The 22,218-nt window shown below is 43.1% G+C and overlaps 1 long non-coding RNA gene across 1 annotated transcript; it reads right to left on the reverse strand.

Moving 5' to 3' along the window:
- Nucleotides 1-1,235: 1,235 nt before the first annotated feature.
- LOC122234711 lies at nucleotides 1,236-20,089 on the reverse strand. The gene is made up of 3 exons (XR_006212624.1): nucleotides 19,503-20,089; nucleotides 2,454-2,638; nucleotides 1,236-2,365 (listed from the first exon to the last, which is right to left on the reverse strand). It is a non-coding gene; the product is annotated as an uncharacterized LOC122234711 (long non-coding RNA).
- Between the last annotated feature and the right edge of the window lie 2,129 nt (nucleotides 20,090-22,218).

The raw sequence follows: 22,218 nt of genomic DNA on the forward strand, positions 1-22,218 counted from the left end.
CCGCCAGAGGAGACAGCCCCCAGGCGGCCCAGGGGGTTCCGAGCTCAGCCAGAAAGGAGACTGGTGCGGATCTCGAGGCGACATGGCAGAAGGACGCTGTTTGCTAGAAGACCTTCAAAAATTAAGGATCTCGGGGCCCCCGGAGTCTCAATCGGTGGGGGGTGCAACTCTTAACCTCAGGGGCCTGAGTTGGAGCCCCACGTTGGGCGTGGAGCCTACTTAAAGATTAAAAAAAAATGAAAAGGATGTTAAACTTGAGGGTCTGTTGGGTCTTTTCCCCATAACGTGGTTGTATTACGTCTTCTTTAAAAACTTTTACTGCTTATGTACTCATTTTGAGGGAGACAAAGAGACAGCATGAAGGGTGGGGGGGGCAGAGAGACAGAAAGAGAGAGAGAATCCCAAGCAGGCTCCGCAGGGGCCGACGCGCAGAGGACGACGCGGGGCTCCGTCCCACTAACCGCGAGACCGTGACCCAAGCTGAATCGAGAGTTGGACGTTGCAACAGGGCAACGGAGACCCTGTCCTGAGTAAGGCAGGGACAAGCAGGGGTGGATGGCCAGGGGCAGGGGTTTCTGAATGGGCCTTCGCTAAGAGGGGGTATCTGTGGCCTCGTGCCGGAGCCAGCCCACAGGACCTCTGCTGCGGGCTGTGGGGAGTGAGGTGGGGGGTGAGGCAGGGGTGGGGTGAGGGGTTTTCATCCCAGGTGGAGGCTGATGAGGTGCCAAGGGCACATAAAAGCCTTGAGGGCAGAGAGAGAGAGGTCTCCTGGTCCGAAAGTCTGTCAACTTGAACAGTTGAGCAGACGCCAGGTTTTTTTCCAGCAACAAGTGGAATTAGACAGTCCATGTCAGGACAGAGAAGACAGAGAACTTCCACTGATTAAAAGGAGTTTTGGCAGCGGCTTGGAAATATTCCTGAAAGCCTCCATTCTGAGGGAGACCAACAAGAGAACGCTGGCTCTAATCACCATAATCATTGACCCCGGAAATGAATGAGGGAGTACCTCCCCCATACAGTTACAGTAACCGGAATGTATTAGGAAAAACAGTAATAGGGTGTTAGATTCCCCTTTGTTAGGGATGGTCTGTGTCTTTTTGTCTCCCAAACACCCTGGGTTAGGTTTTGGAACACTTGTATATATGGCTCAGGGTTGTCTGCAACTGTGCTCAGGTCCTTTTCTTTGCTTAGAATATTGCAAAGAAAATGGACCCTTCATGGGACCAAATTCACCATGAAGCATTTTAGTCAATAGATACATTGAATGTGCCTTCCTTTCGAGGGGATGATATTTCATCTCTGACAATCCTGGATAAGGAGGGCATGAGGGTCTCACAGGTGGCTTTTCCTGAGAAGAGCCCTCAGAGGACAAGTCTGCAAGAACCTGCTTTTCTCAGTGCCTTTAAGAGCCAGAAGGTTGGCACCTAACTTACAGGTCTTACATAAGGAAATTTGGACCATTTACCCTCTCTTTTACAATATAGATCTAACTTTAAGACGGTACTGATTGAGTGCCTCCCTCAGGAGACCAGGAATCTCTATTCGACAAGAGGATCCTTTGAAGGATTTTCTAAAATAATGTGCAGATCCTCTGAACTTGAGATCCACGACCTACAATTTGACAACAGTAACCAAAATAGCACAAAGGGGAAACGAATGATCCTCTGGCACCTTTTCTGTGCCGTGTCTGTGCTGGTCCTATAGCTGAGTCTGGAGGTACTGATCATGTATTCCTATTGGATCGGCTCCCATCCTCTTGATGGGCAAGATCTTCAACTGATCTTGGCAGAATCCACAGTGTACCTCCCGTTAAGATTCAAATTGACCTTGCAAAACTTCTCCCTGGAATTAATATCTTTTCAATCACGAAGGCCTTCAAGGCATCCACACCTTAATAGAATGTTACAAGGCTCATGGTCTCATGATCCCCTGCAGTAGTCTGTATAACACCTCTATTATACTTGTGAGAAAACCCAACTGCTGTGGATAGTATTTTGTCTAGGTCTTCCGAGAAATAAAGAGCGCTGTAATCCCTCAACATCCCCTTCTTCCCAAACCTCACACTCTACCAACATCCGCTCTTCCTGAAAGCAACGTTTTCACTCTACACCACCCACGTGGTGTAGTTTTCAGCATTCTAGTTGATAAGCACAGCCAGTATCTTTTTACCTTCACACGCAGGGAATGACAATGCATCTGGACTGCAACCTCCCCGGGTTCCACAGTGCTTCACGTTTCCCACAAACCTTAAAGGCTGATTTGGATGATGGAAGGTGTTTTTGCAGGCTCGACTTTGTTACAGTGTGTAGATGATTTGTGTCTCTGCTCCCCGGCTTGTGCCTCTTCACACGAAGACAGCACCCCCCTGGGAAAACTTCTGGTTTTAAAATGCCCATAAAGTCTCCAAAGAAAAACTACAGTTTGGTCAAACTCAGGTTGGGTATTTAGCTCACCTGTTCACAGAACAAGGCCCACATCTGGATCCAGGCACTCTCGACGCATCCACAATCTCTCACAACTTAAATCTAAGAGCCAATTACAAGACTTTCTTGGACTGGCTGTCTACTCTCAAAACTGAATTCCAAACTTCTCTCTTAAGGCTCAGCTCAATGCAGGCTTTCAGACACCTGGGCAATATCTGAAAAAGTAAAAAAAAAAAAAAAAAAAAAAAAAAAAAAAAAGTAGTTCTTACTTCAAAAGCAACATTAGCGTTAGACACAAAGGGATCGTGATGAAAGGTTTAGGGAGAAAACATACGATGTCATGGTGCTGTACCCATGGTCCTGTACCCTCATGGCTCATCAAATTATACCCTTTAACTTGAGGCTTTGTTATATGTAAATTATACCTCATTAAAGAGAGTTTCAAAACATAAAATACTAGAAGCAAATGTTGCAAAGTTCCTTTCAAATCCTGAAGTGCATGGGTGATATGAGTCTGTCTGCCCGTGTCTCAAAAATCCAAAATAATAAGACATTTAAAAAATTAATAACAGCAGAGTAAGCAGATCCTGAGCGCACCCTGTCCCATGTGTTCAACTACATAATATCCACATCCAAGTCCATGAGCCAGAGAGCGATCCAAAGACTGGCAGAAGAAACTCCACACCTAAAGAGAGAGAAGCTGCACCAGAAAGGTTAGGAAGGTCAGAAAGGTGGAGGCTGGCTGCCTGCAGAATGGGCAGAGAAAGTGAGCCCTCACCCCAGGGAGCTCACCCAGTGAAGACTAATCTCCATCACATTTGGCATTAAAACCCAGAGGGGCTGAATTCCCTTGAGTTGAGATCCTGGAGCTTTGGAGGTCAGCTGACCCAGCACTGGGTGATCCAGGAGGATGACTGCTAGCCGGGTCCCTGCCTGTGTAGAGAGGCAGTGTCAACGTGGCATTTTACACAATGCCGAGGCAACAGGGACAGATGTATTCATGCTGATTCCTGAGTGTGTTGGAGGACTGACTTCTCCAACAATGAGGGAGCTCACAGGCACCATTCTTCTCCCCCAGCCTCCCAGAATAAGCATAGAAGCACCCACCAGAGGCTGAGGCTGCACAGACACTTGCTACCTAACCCGTCAGCAGTGCGCCAGACCCAAGGGTTCACTGGGGGACTCACCACACCGAGCCTGCTGGTCTCAGGGCAAACATTCTTAAAACCACAAGGGCACCCTGTCCGACAGGCTGCATGCATAGCTGTCACAGCACGCTGCGTACATCTGCACCTCACCCAGCTGTACATATCCAGGCACCCTCATCTGTCTCACCCAGCCACATGTCCCCAGGCACTGACATGCTCTGTGCATATCCTCACGCCCCTAGCTTCCACCGCAGCTCCACAGCCCCCAGCCACCAAAGGACATCGGGAAATCTGGCATAGGACTAGTAGCCCTGTGCCATTTTGCTAACACTCCTGCCCTGTGCCCAAGTTACCCAGCGGGCATACCACCCCACAGCTGGCCTGCCTGGGTCCCACTGACACCCCTGCGTGTAAGCACAGCCCACAACAGGCACGCAGTCAGTGCAGACCCCTGCCGTGAAAGGAAAAGTAACCCAGACACAACAGCAGGGAGTGAGCGATACCCACGCGATATCCTCCTGAAGGTCCAGGTCCTATAAATGGAGACGTGCACTGCTCAGGACTCTGGGACCTCTCTTTCAGACCGTCGTTAATTTCAAGATCAGAAGGCACAGCTGACTTTCTTCACACAGAGAAACAGACCCAGAGAGACACACAAAATGGACACACAGAGATGTTTATCCACAAGGAAAGACCTAGTCAACGTCACAGTGAGAGATCTAAGCCAAAGAGATGAAGTAACATACCTGATACGGAATTGAAAGCAATGATCATAAGGATTCTCACTGGAGTTGTGAAATGAGTAGAAGAGTGAGACCCCTGACATAGAGATAAGAAATAACACAGTACACATTGAGGACACGATAAAGGAGAAACACGCTAGCTGGAATGAACAGAGGGATGGAAGAAGCAGCCGAACAAACCAGTGACCTCGAAGACTGAGTGTTGGAAATGAATCACACTGAACCAAGGAGAGCACAGGATTCTGCAACGTGAGATGAGACTAAGGGAACTCAGTGACTACAGGAAAGATAATAATATTCATATTGTAGGACTCCCAGAAGGAAGAGAATTGGGGGCCGAAAATTTATTTGAGGAAATAATAGCTGAAAACGTCCCTAATTGTGTAAGGGTTAAATTGTACTGTACGGCTAACGCTTAGCTTGAAAGATAACAACTTTGTTCTGACCCTGAAGGTCAAAAGATAACAACCTTGCTTTTACTCTTGTAAATCATACTTCATACTCTTGTGAATCAGGCTTTACCAATGAAGGAAACAAAACCTCAAAAAGAGCATCAGAGACAAGGGCAAGGAGATCCACTGGTTGCAACTTAGGGGCAGAAAGTCTAAAATAATCAACTCATTCGATAACTGTTTCTGACTCATCTGGCAACTGTTTCTAACTCATCTGGGAACTGTTTCTCTGTTCTGTTCCCAGATAACGATAACACGATGTGATCGGCTTTAAAAACTCTGTATCCCGGCTGTTCGGGGCCACGCTCTTGACAAGAGTGTTGGTCCCGATCTGTCGGCCACACTCTCAACAAGAGTGTTGGTCCCGATCAGTCGGCCACACTCTTAACAAGAGTGTTGGTCCCGATTGGTTGACCACACTCTTGTCAAGAGTGTTGGTCCTGATCGGTCAGCCTTGCCTCTCATTGTAATAAACTTTGTTGCAACTGTCACTGGTGCCCGTAGCATTCTGTTTCAGGAGTCGTGTGGATGCAACAATCGGGCGAGGGAAACAAACATCCACATCCAGGAGACTAGAGAACTCCCATCAACATCAACAAAATCAGGCCAACACACAAACATATTGTAACCAAACTTGCAAATTACAGTGACAGTAAAGAAAAACTCTTAAAACCGGCAAGACAAAAGACCTTAACTCAGAAGGGAAGACCCATAAGGCGAGCTACCCGATTTCTGAACAGAAACTCGACAAGCCAGAAGCTAGCGACACCACATATTCAAAGTGCTGAATGGAAAAATCAGCAGCCAACAATATTCTATCCAGCAAGGCTATCCTTCAGAATGGAAGGAGACACAGACTTTCCCAAACAAAAACTAAAGGAGTTTGTACCACTAAACCCGTCCTGCAAGAAATGTTAAGAGGGATTCTTCGAGTGGAAAGGAGAGACCAACAGTGACGGTTTAGAGACAGAAGACACAAATCAAGTAAAAAATGAATATGTCTGCAAAAAAAATCAGTTAAGGAACTCAGAGAAATGGATTTGAATTGTAATAACCTCTACCAAACACCTAGGGAGGAGAAAATAATGGGTGCGAAGGTAAATGACCATCAACTTAATATGAACTGCCAAATGCAGAAGAGGTTATATAAACACCTGACAGTGACCATATGATAAACCAATCATAAATATGCTAAGAATAGAGATAAGGAAATCAAACTATATCACTAAAGAAAATAAGCAAAACATGAAAGAAAGGCAAGAAAGGATCAGAGAAAATCATTAGAAACCACAGCCAAACAGGCAGTAAAATGCCAATACGTACGTACGTATCGATCATTACTTTGAAGGTGAATGGAGTGAATGCTCCAATCTAGAGACGTACGGTGTAAGAACGGATGAAAACACAAAACCGATTTGTATGCCTATAAGTGACCCACTTTACACCTCAAGAACGATAGTGAGAGGATAGAGAACATTGCACACATTAATGTCAAATGAAACCTGGAGTAGCAACACTTGTATCAGAAAAAAATACACTTAAAAAAAGTACGTAATAAGAGACAGAAGAGGACACTATATAACAGTAAAGGGTACAATCCAGAAAGAAGATATAACAAGTGTAAATGCATCCCACAATTGGGTGGGATTTATTCCCAAGCTGCAAAGGTGGTTCAATATTTGCATATCAACCAATGTGACACAATACATCAACAGGAGAAAGGATAAGGACCACAGGATCGGGGCACCTTGGTGGCTCAATCCTTTGACAGTCTGACAACAGCTCAGGTCATGACTTCATAATTCGTGAGTTCAAGTCGCGTGTCAGACTCTGTGCTGAAGGCTCAGAGCCAAGAGCCCCCTTCGAATTCTGGGTCTCCCTCTCTCGCTGCCCCTTCCCTGCTTACACTCTGTCTCTCTCAAGATTAATAAACTTGAAAAGAAAAGAACCATGCGGTCATTTCAATACACGCAGAAAGGAGCATTTGACAAAGTACAACATCCACTTTTGTACTTTGGAACAATAGGATTATAACCCCCTAAACTAGGTTTACAGGAAACATACATCAACTTAATAAAGGTTATCTATGAAAACCCTGCAGTTAGAATCCACCTCAATGGGGAAAATCTGAGAGGCTTTCCTGTTAGGTAGGAAGAAGACAAGGATGTTTACTCTTACCACTTTTAATAAATTACTGGAAATCCTAGCCACAGCCAGCAGACAAACGAAATGGAACTAAACTGAAATAAATAAAATAAAATAAAATAAAATAAAATAAATAAATTAAATAAATAAATAAATAAAACAAATAAAATAAATAAATAAAATAAAATAAATGAAAAACAAATAAATAAAATAAATAAATAAATAAATAAAATAAAATAAATAAAATAAAATAAACAAACAAAATAAATAAATAAAATAAAATAAAATAAAATAAAATAAAATAAAATCAAACACAACTCAAATTTGGAGGAAGTGAAACTTTCACACTTTGCAGATTACATGACACTGTATATAGAAAACCCTAAAGAGTCCACCCAATCACTGCTAGAACTGATAAATGAATTCAGCAATGTCACAGGATACAAATCACTGTAGAGAAATCTGTTGTATTTGGAGAAAACAATACTGAAGCAGTAGAAATAGAAATTAAGAAAACAGTCCTATTTACACTTGTACACCAAATAATAAGATGTCTATGAATAAATGTAACCAAAGTGGTGAGTGACCTATACTCTGAAAAGTATAAAACAGTGATGAAATTCAAGATGACACAAAGACATGGAAGGACATTCCATACTCATGGGTCGGAAGTACAAACAGAGTGAAAATGTCTATACTTCCCAAAGCAATGGACACAATTAATGCAATTTCCATCAAAATACCAACAACGTTTTTCACAGAACTAGAACAGTCCTAAAATGTGTATGGAACCACAAAAGACCCCAATCTTCAGAGTGAACAACCTTTATGTGAAGTGGTAATTATGGATGGCGTTATGCCTCTGGATCTTCTGCTCCACAACACGGTAACTCTGGCCTAAGCATTTGAACAAACGTCAGACATATCCCAACCAGGGATCATTCTACAAAATACATCCTACAAACGTACCCTCAACACTTTGCAGATTATGTAAAATATGGAAAAATCTAACAATCGTCATGGCCAAGTGGAGCCTAAGGAGACAGGATGACTCTAATGTGCCAGCTGGGATGAGTCTGGGACAGAAGAGGTTCAAACCGAAGCAATCTGAACACAAATATAAACTTTAGTTAATACTACCATATCTCTTTGGGATACTGATTGAGATCATGTACCAACTCGTATGACATCCATAGTCAGAAAACAGTCTGTTGTATGTAGAGACTCAATAATATCTTCCCCATTTTTCTGGTAACTAGAAACCCATCACGAATGAAAAGATTATTAGTAATCATGGTTTTATGCTTGCAACACATGATATTATATGACTAGTTCTAATATTAGTTACTAGTGATGGCCATGTACCTATTCTTGTTGTTCTTACTATTGTTTAATTGAAATAATAGCATTCACGGTAGAGAAAACTGAATGCATGACAAACACTTCATAGAAACATCTACTTTACATACTTTAAGATAATAATGTATGTATATACCACTCTATTATGTGGTATGTAAATTAAGTGTTTTTCTGATCTTGAACGAGCATGTCATCGAAAGGCTTTCCATAAAGGTGGTTATCCTGGATAATGAATGATACTCAGATTTTACAGGATATACTTCACTTCATGCCTGAACACTGTCAAAACTAAAAATGTACACACAGCCAGAGGAATCATTGTGACTGGCTCACTGATTGTAAGGAATCCTTGGTTGAATATTTTCACACATATTTTTTATCAGGAATACAAGAGAATCAAATGTTTCCAAATCAAAGAGATATTCAAAGACTGGAAGAACAATAGGGAATTCGAGGGGTTTCAGAAGGATAAGATGTGACCATGAAGTGGCAGTCACAGGCAAGCAGCTTTTTCTGGTCCACTTTGACAGGTTTGCATGAGGGTATGTGACCTGCCAAAGGGTAGGTCCCGGAAGTACCAGAGGGAAAGACAACGCTTTAGGGAGAGGTGACTTGGAAAGGGTGCTTCTGTGCCTAAATGATGGCTCAGCAACCTCGCTGGGGGTCGGTCCCTGGGTGAAAGACCTCGAAAGGCCAACAGTAACCTAGACTCACAAAGATCTTAGTAACATAGATCAAAGTAACTTAGAGCCACAAAGATCGTAGAGCCACAGAGTTGATCTTCCTCTATGATTAGGAGATAGTTACAGTGTCACAGGATACGATCATCGGGCCGGCAGTAGATGGCTAAAATATTATTTAGGGCTACACATGTAATAAAAAATGCATACATAAAATTTGGCTTTGGAATGTTAAGAAAAATCACAGGCCCACCGTGGAGTTACTTATGCGAAGGTCCCATGTCACTAAACCTAATTTCATTCCTGTAGGAATGTAACCTTTAACCAGTCAGCAAAGAATTTCCTAGCCAGTGCTGGAAGTACATCTCATAGATCCTTGCCATTCCCCTCAGAGAGGCAGTCTTGCCTAAATAAGGTATTCCATGCCCCTAATTTTTTTAAGTTTATTAATTTTGACAGAGAGAGAAAGAGAGCGCACGCAAGGGAGGGGCAGGACAAGAGGGAAAGAGACAATCCCACGACCAAGAGGTCATGATCTGATCCAAGATCAAGAGTCAGACACTTAACAAGCCATCCAGGCACCCCGAGAATGTGGAGTTGCAAAGGTTAGAAGCCTTGGCTGGGACACAGCCCTGAGGGCACTGGCCTACTCCTGAAGAGAAGGCAGCCATCAACCTGCAGGCAGATGGCAAGGAAACAGTGATCTGGACAAAGCCTGGTGCACACAGTGGGGAGATTATACACTCATCGTGGAGACCATCCCTGAGAAGCAGTGTTCACAACGAGGCGACAAAGAGCTAGGACAGAGGAGCTGCGTGGTGCCATTTCCCTGCTCTGCCCCCTGCCCCCTGCCCCCCAGCATAAACACAGAGCCGTCTGCTGGAAACAAGGCAGTTCCCACACTGGCTGCCTAAGCTGCTTACACCAACCCCACCTTCCTGTGCTCTGGCGAGACTGGCCTTCTAGGTCATTCAAGGTTGCCTCAGTCCCAGTGGAGCTGGCCCCTTCCCCAGAAGACCAGGTGGACCCCATGACCACACCACCTCTCTTGACCAAAGAGTTGTGCAGGCCTTCACTTCTAGGAGCAGCCGTTTCAAGGCCATTTAGCAAGCAGATCAGAGCAGACCTAGATCTGACTCACCACATTCTGGCCAAGGACCCTACCTTTCCCATACAACTGCCCTGAAGGATAGTGCAGCCAGAACACAAAACAGGGCACGCAACACACGCCACAGACACTCCTTGAAGTGCCAGGCCCTGGACATTGGATGACCTCCTCTTCATAAAACCATTCAATTCACAGGCAGGTAACACAATGAGCTTTGGTAACAGAGATGGCAAATACTCAACCAAAATTCCAAGACAAGAGGAAGGCATCCCAAATGAAAGAACAAGATAAGGTCATGGGCAGAGAAATGGAGGGAACACTTCCAAACTCATTCTATGAGGCCAGCATGGCCTTGAGTCCAAGCTGGACAAAGACCCCACTAAAAAGGAAAACTACAGACCAATTTCCCTGATGACCATGGATGCAAAAAATCTCAACACAAAGTGGCAAACTGGATCCGACAATACAGAAAAAGAATTATTCAGCACAATGAGGTGGATTTTATTCCTGGGATGCACAACCGATTCAATATCCGCAAATCAACTGATGTGATATATCACGTTGATAAAAGAAAGGATAACAACCACACGAGCCTCTCCATAGATGCAAAATAAACATTTGACAAAATGCAGCAGCATCCTTTCTTGATGAGAAAAAAAAAAAAAACCCTCATGAAACGAGGGATAGAAGGATCGTGCCTCAATATGAGAATGTCCAGATATGAAAGTCCCACAGCTAATAACATCTTCAATGGGGAAAACGTGAGAGCTTTCCCCCTAAGGTCAGGAACACGACAGGGATGTCCATTCTCAGCACTGTTATTCACCATTCTGTTGGAAGTCCCAGCCTCAGCAATCAGACGACAAAAAGAAATACAAGCTGTCCAAGTTGGCAAAGAGGGGTCAAGCTTTCCCCCTCACAGATATGATGCTCTCCGTGGAAAATCCAAACGACTCCACCAAAAAACTTCTAGGACTGATACAGGAATTCAGGAAAGTCTCAGAATATAAAATCAATATACAGAAGTTGATTGCATTTCTATACACCAATAATGAATCAACAGAAAGAAAATTAAGGAATTGATCTCACTTACAACCGCACGGAAAAGCATAAAATACCCAGGGATAAATCTAACCACAGAGGTAAAAGATCAGTACATTAAAACAATAGAGGGGTGCCTGGTTGGCTCAGTCGGTTAAGTGCCGACTTTGGTTCAGGACATGATCCCGCGTTTGTGGGTTTGAGTCCTGTGACGGGCTCTGTGCTGACAGCTTGGAGCCTGGAGCCTGCTTCAGATTCCGTGTCTCCCTCTCTCTACCTCTCCCCTGCTCACGGGCTCTTGCTCGCTCGCTCACTCTCTAGAAAATAAATAAACATTAAAAAAATTAAAAGAACAAACCATACAACATCTATGAAAGAAGGTGAAGAAGACACAAAGAAATGGAAAAACATCCCATGCTCATGGATTAGAAGGACAAATATGGTGAAAATGTCAATACTACCCAAAGCAATGGACAAATTCAATGTAATTCCTATCAAAATAACACCAGCATTCTTCCAGAGCTAGAACAAACAATCCTAAAATCTGTATGGAACCTGAAAAGACCCCAAAGAGCCAAAGTAATGTTGAAAAAGAAAAAAACAAAACTGGAGACATTACAATTCTGGACTTTACGGTGCATCAGAAAGCCGCAATCATCAAGACAGTATGGGACGGGCACAAAAACAGACACATAGATCAAAGGAACAGAATAGGGAACCCAGAAATGGACCCTCAAAATTATGGCCAAGTCATCTTTGACCAAACAGGAAAGAATATCCAAAGGAAAAAAAGAGTCTCTTCAGCACATGGTACTGGGAAAAATGGACAGTGAGAAGAATGAACCTGGACTATGTTCTTAAACTCTGGGTCTCTCTCTGTCGCTCTCTCTCTCTCTCTCTCTCTCTCTCTCTCTCTCTCTCTCTCACACACACACACACACACACACACACACACACACCTCAAAAGGGATGAAAGATCTAAGTGTAAGACAGGAGACCATCAAAATCCTAGAGGAGAAAAAGGGCAACCTACCTCTTTGATCCTGACTGCAGCAACGTATTGCTTGTCAAGACTCCAGAAACAAGGGCAATAAAAACAAAAATGAACTATTGAGACCTCAAGATAAAAAGCTTCTGCACAGCAGAGGACACAATCAACAAAACTAAGAGGAAACTGAATGGAATGGGAGAAGATATTTGCAGGTGACCTATCAGATAAAGGGTTACTCTCCAAAATCTATAAAGAACATATCATACTCAACACCCAAAAACCAAATAACCCCGTGAAGAAATGGGCAAAAGACATGAAGAGACACTTTAACAAAGATGACATCCAGATTGGTCATACATGAAAAGATGCTCAACCTCATTCGTCATAAGTGAAATACAAATCAAAACCACAATGAGATATCCCCTCACACCTATCAGAATGGCTAAAATTAACATCTCAGGAAACGACAGGTGTTGGCAAGGATGCAGAGAAAGGGAACGCTTTTGCAACGCTGGTGGGAATGCAAAGTGGTGTAGCCATTCTGGAAAAGAGTATGGAGATTCGTTACAAAAAACAGTAAGAGAACTACACTACGACCCAGCAATTGCACTAAGAGGCATTTATCCAAAGGATACACTAACGCTGACTCGAAGAGGCACATGCACTCCAATGTTTCTAGCAGCATTATCAACAATAGCTAAATTATGCAAAGAGCCCAAATGACCACTGGGAGATGAATGGATAAAGAAGATGTGGTATATTCATACAGTGGACTATTACTCGGCGATCAAAAAGAGTGGAATCTTGCTATTTGCAACACGGTGGATGGAACCATACTTTATTATGCTAACCATAATAGGTCAGAGAAAGACACACATCATACGATTTCTCTCATGTGTGGAATTTAATACACTGATGAACATAGTGAAAGGAGAGCAAAAATAAGATACAAACAGGGAGGGAGTCAAACGATAAGAGACTGTTAAATAGAGGGAAGAAGCTCAGGACTCCAGGAAGGTTTCTGAATAGGGGTATGGGCTTAATAGGTGATGGGCACTCGGGGGGGGTGGTCACTTGGGATGAGTACTGGATATATTTTGTAATTGATGGATCACTAAATTCTAATCCTGAAACTGTATTCCACTATACGGTAACTAATTGGGCTTAAATTTTAACAAAGAAGATATACAGAAATAAGTAAAGAAATGTACTACCAGTCAAAAGAAAAGAATATTTAAATCAGACTCTTGGAGTAGAAATGAAAGACCAAACTTGTTACAGACAAGAAAGGATCAGAGAAAACATCAAGAAACAATGGCAAAACAACTAGTAGAATGTCACTAAATATATACCTATCAATAATTACTCTGAATGTAAATCGACTACATGCTCCAATCAAAAGACAAGGATAGGGTGTCAGAATGGACAAAAAAAAAAAAAAAAAAAGAAACAAAAACAAAAAGACACAAGGCCTATCTAGATGCTGCCTACCAAGCTTATTTGGACATATGTCACCTACACATTTAAAAGGAGGGAATGAAAAAACATTTATCATGACAACAATGTCAAAAGAAAGCCAGTAGCAAGACTAGTATTAGGCAAAATAAACTTTAAAACCGAGAGTGTAGTTTGGAACCCTTTGGGTCAATACCTAGTAGTAAAATTGCATGCACCCAATATTTATAGCAGCATTATCAACAGTAGCCAAACTATGGAGAAAGCCCAAGTGTCCATCAACTGATGAAGGTATAGGGAACTTGTGGTGTGTGTGTGTGTGTGTGTGTGTGTGTGCATGTATACGCATAGGTACTCACGTGTATGCTCATATATACATACATATATACATACGTATATACAATGAAATGTAACTCAGCTTCAAAAAGAATGAAATCCTGCCACTTGCCATGATGTGGATGGACCTAGAATGTATTATGCCAAGTGAAATATGTCAATCAGTCAAAGACACATATATGATTTCACTCGTGTGGGATTTAAGAAACAAAACAGATGAAAACATGGGAAGGGGGCAGGAAAAGAGAAGAGTGGTGACAAATCACATGAGTCTCTTAACCGTAGAGAAGAAGAGTGAGGGGTGATAGAGGGAGATGTGTCGGCGCTGGGCTAGATGGCGGACGAGTATTGAGGAGAGCACTTGTTGTCATGAGTACTGGGTGTCGTACGTAAGGGATGAATCACTGGATTCTACTCCCGAAACCGAGAACGCACTACATGTCAACTAAGACTTATATTAAAAAAATAACTAAAGCTGTAACAAGAGATGAAGACAGACACTATCTCATGCTCAAGGGGACAGCCAAACAAGAAGATCCAATGCTTGTAAATTTTGATGCGCCCACTATGCAATCACCAATATATAAACACTTAACAAAACCATAAAGGAATGTATAATAATATAACGATAATAGAGGACTTTAACACATCAGTCACATCAATGGACAGAACCTGTAAACAGAAAATCAACAAGGAAACAATGGCTTTGAATGACACACTGGACCGGATGCGTTTAACAGATATATTCAGAACACTCCATACTAAAATGGCAGAGTACATATTCTTTTCAAGCGCCCATGGGGCATTCTCCAGAAATGATCACATTCTAGGTCACAAATCAGGCCTCAACAGGTACCCAAAGACAGAGCTCAGACCAAGCATCTTTTCTGACCACAAAGCTAGGAAATTTGAAGTTAACCACACTCATACACACACACTTACACCCCCCCCCCACACACACACAAAGGGGGAAAGGCCACAAATCAAGGGAGGTTAAATAACATGCTACAAAATGAATGGGTCAAACAGGAAATCAATGAGAAAATACACTGAAACAAATGAAAATGAAAATACGCTGGTAAAAACCTTTGGAATGCGGCAAAAGCAGTCTACAATGGAAGTATATAGCAAAACAAGCCTACCTTAAAGAGCAAGAAAAATCTCAAACACTCTTAACTTACAACTAGAGGAATGAGAAGAACAGCAGAAGGAAGGAAATAATAGAGGTTTTTTTTTACTTTTTTTTTTTTTAATCATCCCTTCAGTTTTAGAAACTCAGAGGTAATGCTTTATAATGCTTTCTGGAGGTTAGTTTTTTTTTTTTTTTTCCAATATATGAAGTTCATTTTCAAATCAGTTTTCATACAACACCCAGTGCTCATCCCAAAAGGTGCCCTCCTCAATACCCATCAGCCACCCTCCCCTCCCTCCCACCCCCCATCAACCCTCAGTTTTTCAGAGACTCTTATGCTTTGGCTCTCTTCCCCCTCTAACCTCTTTTTTTTTCCTTTCCCTCCCCCAAGGGTTTCTGTTAAGTTTCTCAGGATCCACATAAGAGGGAAAACATATGGTATCTGTCTTTCTCTGTATGGCTTATTTCACTTAGCATCACACCCTCCAGTTCCATCCATGTTGCTACAAAGGGCCATATTTCATTCTTTCTCATTGCCACGTGGTACTCCACTGTGTAAATAAACCACAATTTCTTTATCCATTCATCGGTTGATGGACATTTAGGCTCTTTCCATAATTTGGCTATTGTTGAGAGTGCTGCTGTAAACATTGGGGTACAAGTGTCCCTATGCATCAGTACTCCTGTATCCCTTGGGTAGATTCCTAGCAGTGCTATTGCTGGGTCATAAGGTAGGTCTATTTTTCATTTTTTGAGGAACCTTCACACTGTTTTCCAGAGGGGCTGCACCAGTTTGCATTCCCACCAACAGTGCAAGAGGGTTCCCATTTCTCCACATCCTCGCCAGCATCCATAGTCTCCTGATTTGTTCATTTTGGCCACTCTGACTGGCGCGAGGCGATATCTGAGTGTGGTTGGAAATAATAGACATTAAGGCAGAAATAAGGGATATACAAACCAAAAAGACACTAGACCAAATCAATGAAACCAGGGGCTGGTTCCTTGAAAACAGTAATCAACATGAAAACCTCCTAGGCAGAGTTTTCACAAAGAAGAGAGAAAGGACTCAAATAAATAAAATCACAAACAAGAAAGGAGAAACAACAGTCAACACTACAAAAATACAGTTAGAAGATAATATTATGACCTATATGCAACAAATTGGACACTCTGAGAAAAATGGACAAATTCCTAGAAACACAAAAACTACCAAAACTGAAACAGGAAGATACATAAAATCTGAAAACAGAAAGAAATCAAAGCAGTAAGAAAAAAAAAATCTCCCCCAACACAAGAGTTCAGGGCCAGAGGGCTTCCCTGATGAAGTCTACCATCCATTTAAGGAAGAGGTAATATGTATTCTCCTCGAATTATTACAAAAAGTAAAAAAGAAGGAAAACTTACAAATTCACCTTATGAGGCCATCATCACCCTGATACCAACACCAGATAAAGCCTCCACCAAAACCGAAAACTGCTGGGGTGCCTGTGTGGCTCGGTAGGTTTACTGTCCAACTCTCAATTTTGGATTAGGACATTATCTTGCGGTGCGTGGGTTCGAGTCCCACATTGGACCGTGCATTGACAGTGTGGGGCATGGCCAGGATTCTCTCTCTCCCTGTCTCTCTGCCCCTCCCTCACTTTTATGTACTCTATCTAAGGAAAGAAAGAAACATTTAAAAACATGTTAAAAAAATTTAAATAAAACTGCCGACCAACAGCCTGATGAGTATGTATGCACAAATTCTCATTAAAATACCTGCAAACTAAAGTCAACAATACATGAATAGAATCATTTACCATAATCAAGTGGGATATATTCCCGGGCTGCAAGGGTGGTTCCACATTCACAGATCAATCGACATGATGCACCCCAGTAATAGAAGAAAGGATAAGAACAATACGATGCTTTCGACAGATGCAGGAAAACCATCTGACAAAATGTCACCTCCATTCATGATAAAAACCCTCAGCAAAGTACACTGAGACTCAACCTACCTGCAAATCATAAAGGTCATCTAGGAAAAACCCACAACTCGTCTCATCCTCAATGGGGAAAAACTGAAAGTGTTTCCTTCAAGGTCAGGGACAAGACAGGGATGACCCCTCTCACCACTATTATTCCACATAGTACAGGAAGTCCTAGCCACAGCAATCAGACAAAAAAAGAAACGAGGCATCCAAATTGGCAAGGAAGAAGCAGAACTTTCGCTGTTTGGAACTGACATGATGCTCTCTATAAAAAACAGGAAAGACTCCAATGAAAATTGCTGGGATTGATACACGAATTTGACAATTTTCAACATACAGAAATCAATGTACAGAAATCTATTGCATTTCTGTAGACGAATAATGAATTAACAGAAAGAGAAAGTAAGGGATCCATCCCATTGACAGGTGCACCAAATACCCCAAGATACCTAGAATGAACCTAACCAAAGAGGTGAAAGATCTGTACTCTAAAGGCTGTGAAACACTGATGAAAGAAACGGAAGAGGACACAAAGAAAAGGAAATAGATTTCACCCTCATGGATGGGAAGCAGAAAATACTGTTAGAATGTCTACACTCCTCAAAACAATCTGCATATGTAATGAAATCCCTTTCACACTAACAAAAACATTTGTCACAGAACTACAACAAATAATCCCAAGATTTGTATGGGACGACAAAGACTCCAAACAGCAAAAACAAAATTGAAGAAGAAAACTAAAGCTGGAGGCATCACAATTCCAGACTTCAGGTTGTATTAAAAAGCTGTACTGAACAGAACAGTATGGTCCTGGCAAAAAACAACATCATCATCAACAACAACAACAACAACAACAACAACAACACAGACGCAGAGATCAATAGAACGGAAACGCAGAAATGAACTTACACACCTATATAGTCAATTAATTCTCAACACAGCAGGAAAGCATATCCAATGGAATAAAAAAAGATAATCTGGGGACACGTGGGTGGCTGCAAAGCGTGTGATTGTGGGTTCAGCTCAGGTCATGATCTCAGGGCGGTGCAGAGCATGTGTGGGATTGTCAGTCCCCATTTCTCTCTGCCCCTCTTCTGCATTCTCTCTGTCTCTCAAAAATAAATACATAAACTTAAAGAAAATCTCCTCAACATATGGTTTTGGAAAAACTAGACAGCAACGTGCAAAACAAAATAAGACCAACAACGGACCACCTTCTTACAACATACACAAAAGTAAATCCAACATGGATAAAGACCTATGTGTGAAACCTGAAACCAGAAAAATCCCAGAGGATAATTAACACAGGCAGTATCTTATTTGACATTGGCTGTACAAACGTCTTTGTAGATATATCTCCTGAGTGGAGGGAAACACAAGCAAAAATAATGGGACTTCGTAAAAATAAAAAGCTTCTGTCACCAAGGAAATAATCAACAAAACTAAAACACCTACAGAATACTATTTGCAAACGACATCTGATTAAGGGTTAGTGTCCAGAACAAATAAAGTCATACAGCACCCACAAAAGGAGAAATCCGATTAAAAATGGGCAGAAGACACGAATGGACATTTTCCTAAGGAAGACATACACATGGCCAAAGCCATGTGAAAAGATGCTCAACAATACTGATCTTCAGGAAAATACAATTCAAAAGTACAACGAGATAACACATCACATCCGTCAGAATGACTAAAATCAATGAAGGATGAAACAGCAGGTGTTGCCAAGGATGTGAGGAAAGAGAAACCCTCTTGCACTGTGGGTAGGAATGCAAACTGGTGCAGCCACACTGGAAAACATCACGGAGATTCATCAAAAAAAAAGAAGAAGAAGAAATGGAACTACCTTACGATCCAGCAATTTCACCACGAGGTATTTCCACAAAGAATACAAAAATAATCCTTCAAAGGGATACATGCACCCTGATGTTTACAGCAGCATTTTGTACAACAGCCAAATTACGGAAACTTCCCGAGCATCCATCAACTGATGAATAAGTTGAGATGTAGTATATGGAATGTGATATTATTTAGCCATAAAAACAGGAAATCTTGTCATTTGCCACGAGGTGGAGGAGCGACAGAATGTTATGCTGGGTGAAAAAAAGCCTGTCAGAGAAAGACAAATACCAGGTGATTTCACTAACACGTGGAAATAAAACAAAACAAATGGGGGGGGGTGTGAAGGACACAGTGACAAACAAACAGACTCTTCACTGGGAAACAAACTGAGGGCTTCCACAGCGAGGTGGGGAATGGGTGAAACAGCTGCTGGGGATTACGAAGTGCACCTGGGATGAGCACCAGGTGACGCGTGCAAGGGTTACTCTATATTGCACACCTGAAACTATTCCACTGGGTCTTCACTCACTGGAATTTAAATTAAAAGATAACATAAGTTAATGACAGGTACCTACCAGGTTTTCTGTAGTTTTCAATCAGTTCACTAGGTTAGAAAAATAACCACGAATTTTTTAAATAAGCATGTATGATGTGGGGGACAGTTGTGCCCTTACCTCCGTCTCTGGTTCCAGCAGGACGCAGAAACTGGGTCCCAGCTCATTCTTCTAGAAGGTCCTGAGACGAGCATTTCATGTGTTCACATCCTAACGGAATGCAGCTCCCGTGCTTCTCAACTTCTGTCAGGGTTTCTTCCCGGAAACGAGCCTGAATCTGGAACAAACCATCGACTGCATCGATGAGGTGATGTCGTGGGACCCCGCAATCCATGAGTCCTTCAGTAAAATATGTCTTGTTCAAATACTGTCCGGGAAGGGGAGGAATGAAACACGGGAACAGCCCAGAAAATGCAAGGGCCTGTGCTGCCCAGCAACCAGCTTGCCCAGGGAAGCCACCCAGCGCCCCCTCCTCAGCACTCAGTACAACAAGGCAGCGACTCAGGAGATGCCAAGTTGCTGCAAAGCTCCCAAGGTCTCCCCAGGGGTGGGCGGCAGAACGCGCTGGAAAGGCAGCTCTGCTCTCTGTCCTGAGGCAGCCGCAGAGGCCCTGAGTCCTCTGGGAGCAACAGCGACCCTTCCTGCTCTGAGGTGTCCTGGGTCAGAAAAGCCGATGGTGCGCCCTCTGCTGGCCATCACTGCCCAGGCAGAGGAACCCGCCCCTCCGGGTGTGTGGTTCTCGAGCTCTCTCTGCTGGTCATCATGGGAATTCCTGCAATGTTGAAGGCCCTGGGGGCTCAGCTGAGGGACCGAAGGTGCTCTGGGCAACGCAGCCTGTTCTCCACATTGGGAAGGGTCTTAGTGACAGGGCCTGGGACACAAAGAAATCTTTTCCTTCTCCTTTCTTGTGAGTGAAGAATGAAACCGAATTTATTAACGTAATGACATTATTTGTAATGCTTTAAGCAATGTTCCCAGAAAAATAGACCGCCAAATTACACATGCTGAACAAGAGGTAATGGTGTTGACCACCTAAGTGTTTAGGTTAGATAAAGAATGGACACCTTTGAGAGAGAGAGACCGGCTTCCAGCTATGGAATGAATGAGCCTATGGATACAAGGGACAGCCAAGGGAAGAGAGTCCATCCTGTAATAATACTGTTGCATGCTTTCACAGGATAGCTACACTTGTGCTTAAGGACAACATAATTTATAGACATATGGAAGGACTACAATGTATGCCTAAAACGAATACAACAAATGTGTGAAGAATATTTCAATTAAAAGTCGGCATCCTTTATGCTATCTTTAATTTCTCTTTCTTTGCCAATAAGCTCTCATTCCTGGGGCGCTTGGGTGGCTTACTTGGTTAAGCGTCCGACTTCCACTCAGGTCACGATCTTGCAGCCCATCAGTTTGAGCCCCGCGTCAGGCTCTGTCCTGACAGCTCAGAGCCTGGAGCCTGCCTCACATTCAGTATCTCCCACTCTCTCCCCCATCCCCAGCTCGGGCTCTCTCATAAAAGGAAAAAAAAAGAAACATTAAAAATGAAAAGTCATTCCTAATTTAGAATCTGTGAAATTCCATCTATACCAGATTCTCTAACATGACCATCTTGATGTTTAGAGCTTATCTGAAAAGTCACTAATAATATCTGATGACACATATGTGACAAGGTCAGCATGCAACTTACAGGGAGCTGCACATCTGTTGTGAATTTACGACATGCATCCGTGGCTTCTATTTCCAATGAAATGTGCTTTAGGGATACGGATGGATGAAATAATGTCCATCAGTCATGGAGGTCAATTTTCTATAGGACCATCATGCCTTCAATTAGGAATTGCCATCTCTTCAAAATGAAAAGAAAGCTGGGAAAAGGAATTGTCTTTGAAGGACGTAAGAGAAGACTATGGTGTTTTAAAGGGTTCACCTACCTTCTGGAATCCTCAGATTGGTTGTCGACAGGAGGCTAGCAACCCACGATTTGGATGCACACTGCTCGTTCCAGAGGGAGAATATGGACATTCTTGTCATACACTTTTTATCAATATCAGCAGTTCAACTCTGCCAGGTCCAGACTGCCGGACCTGGGGGCAACACGATGCCTCGTGCCTGGGTTCAGAACATGAGGAACGCCAGCTGGTGGCGGGAGGGGGGAAATCCCACAGGGCCTGGGGCAGTGAGGCAGATGACCCCGGGACACCTCCCCACAGGGCGGGCTCTGGAGCTTACCTGCCAAAGAGCAGCACACTCTCCCTGAAGACATCCTTCTCCATGACAGAACATAACGCTGGGCCCCGCAATTCCACGAGAGGTGACGGATGCCCATCTTTTCAATTGCAATGGCCTCTGCAGCGCTTGGCCCCAGGGATGTTGGAGTCTTAGAGTCATGAAACTATGATGCCCATGATACCAGCCCTTTCTGCCCCAACACTCGGAGCCACTTCACACATCCCCTCTCCCCTGGCCCATCTCGCCCCGTCCACATACCTGGACCAGGTCTCCACTTTTCTCCTTGTACTTCCTCTTTGTCTCTGTTTCTCTCTAACTACACCTCTCTGTGTTTCTTCCTTTCACTCTTTCGGTCTTGCCCCATTCCCCTATCACTCATCCAGTTTCTCTCTCCTTACCTGTCTCTTTGTCCACCTCTCTCCAGGCTTCAGGCTATCTGCTCTGTGCATGCAGCCCTGTCCAGGAGTACAGGTCACTCCTGTCTCTCTCTCTCTCGTCATGTGTTGTCCTAGGCCCTGATCACAATGGAGGAGAATCCCCCGTACAGCAGCTGCTCATATTGACATCTGCTAAAGCAAGGCTGGTAGCATGTGGACAGCCA

This window comes from Panthera tigris, chromosome E3, assembly GCF_018350195.1.
Source record: "Panthera tigris isolate Pti1 chromosome E3, P.tigris_Pti1_mat1.1, whole genome shotgun sequence".
Lineage (NCBI taxonomy): Eukaryota > Metazoa > Chordata > Mammalia > Carnivora > Felidae > Panthera > Panthera tigris.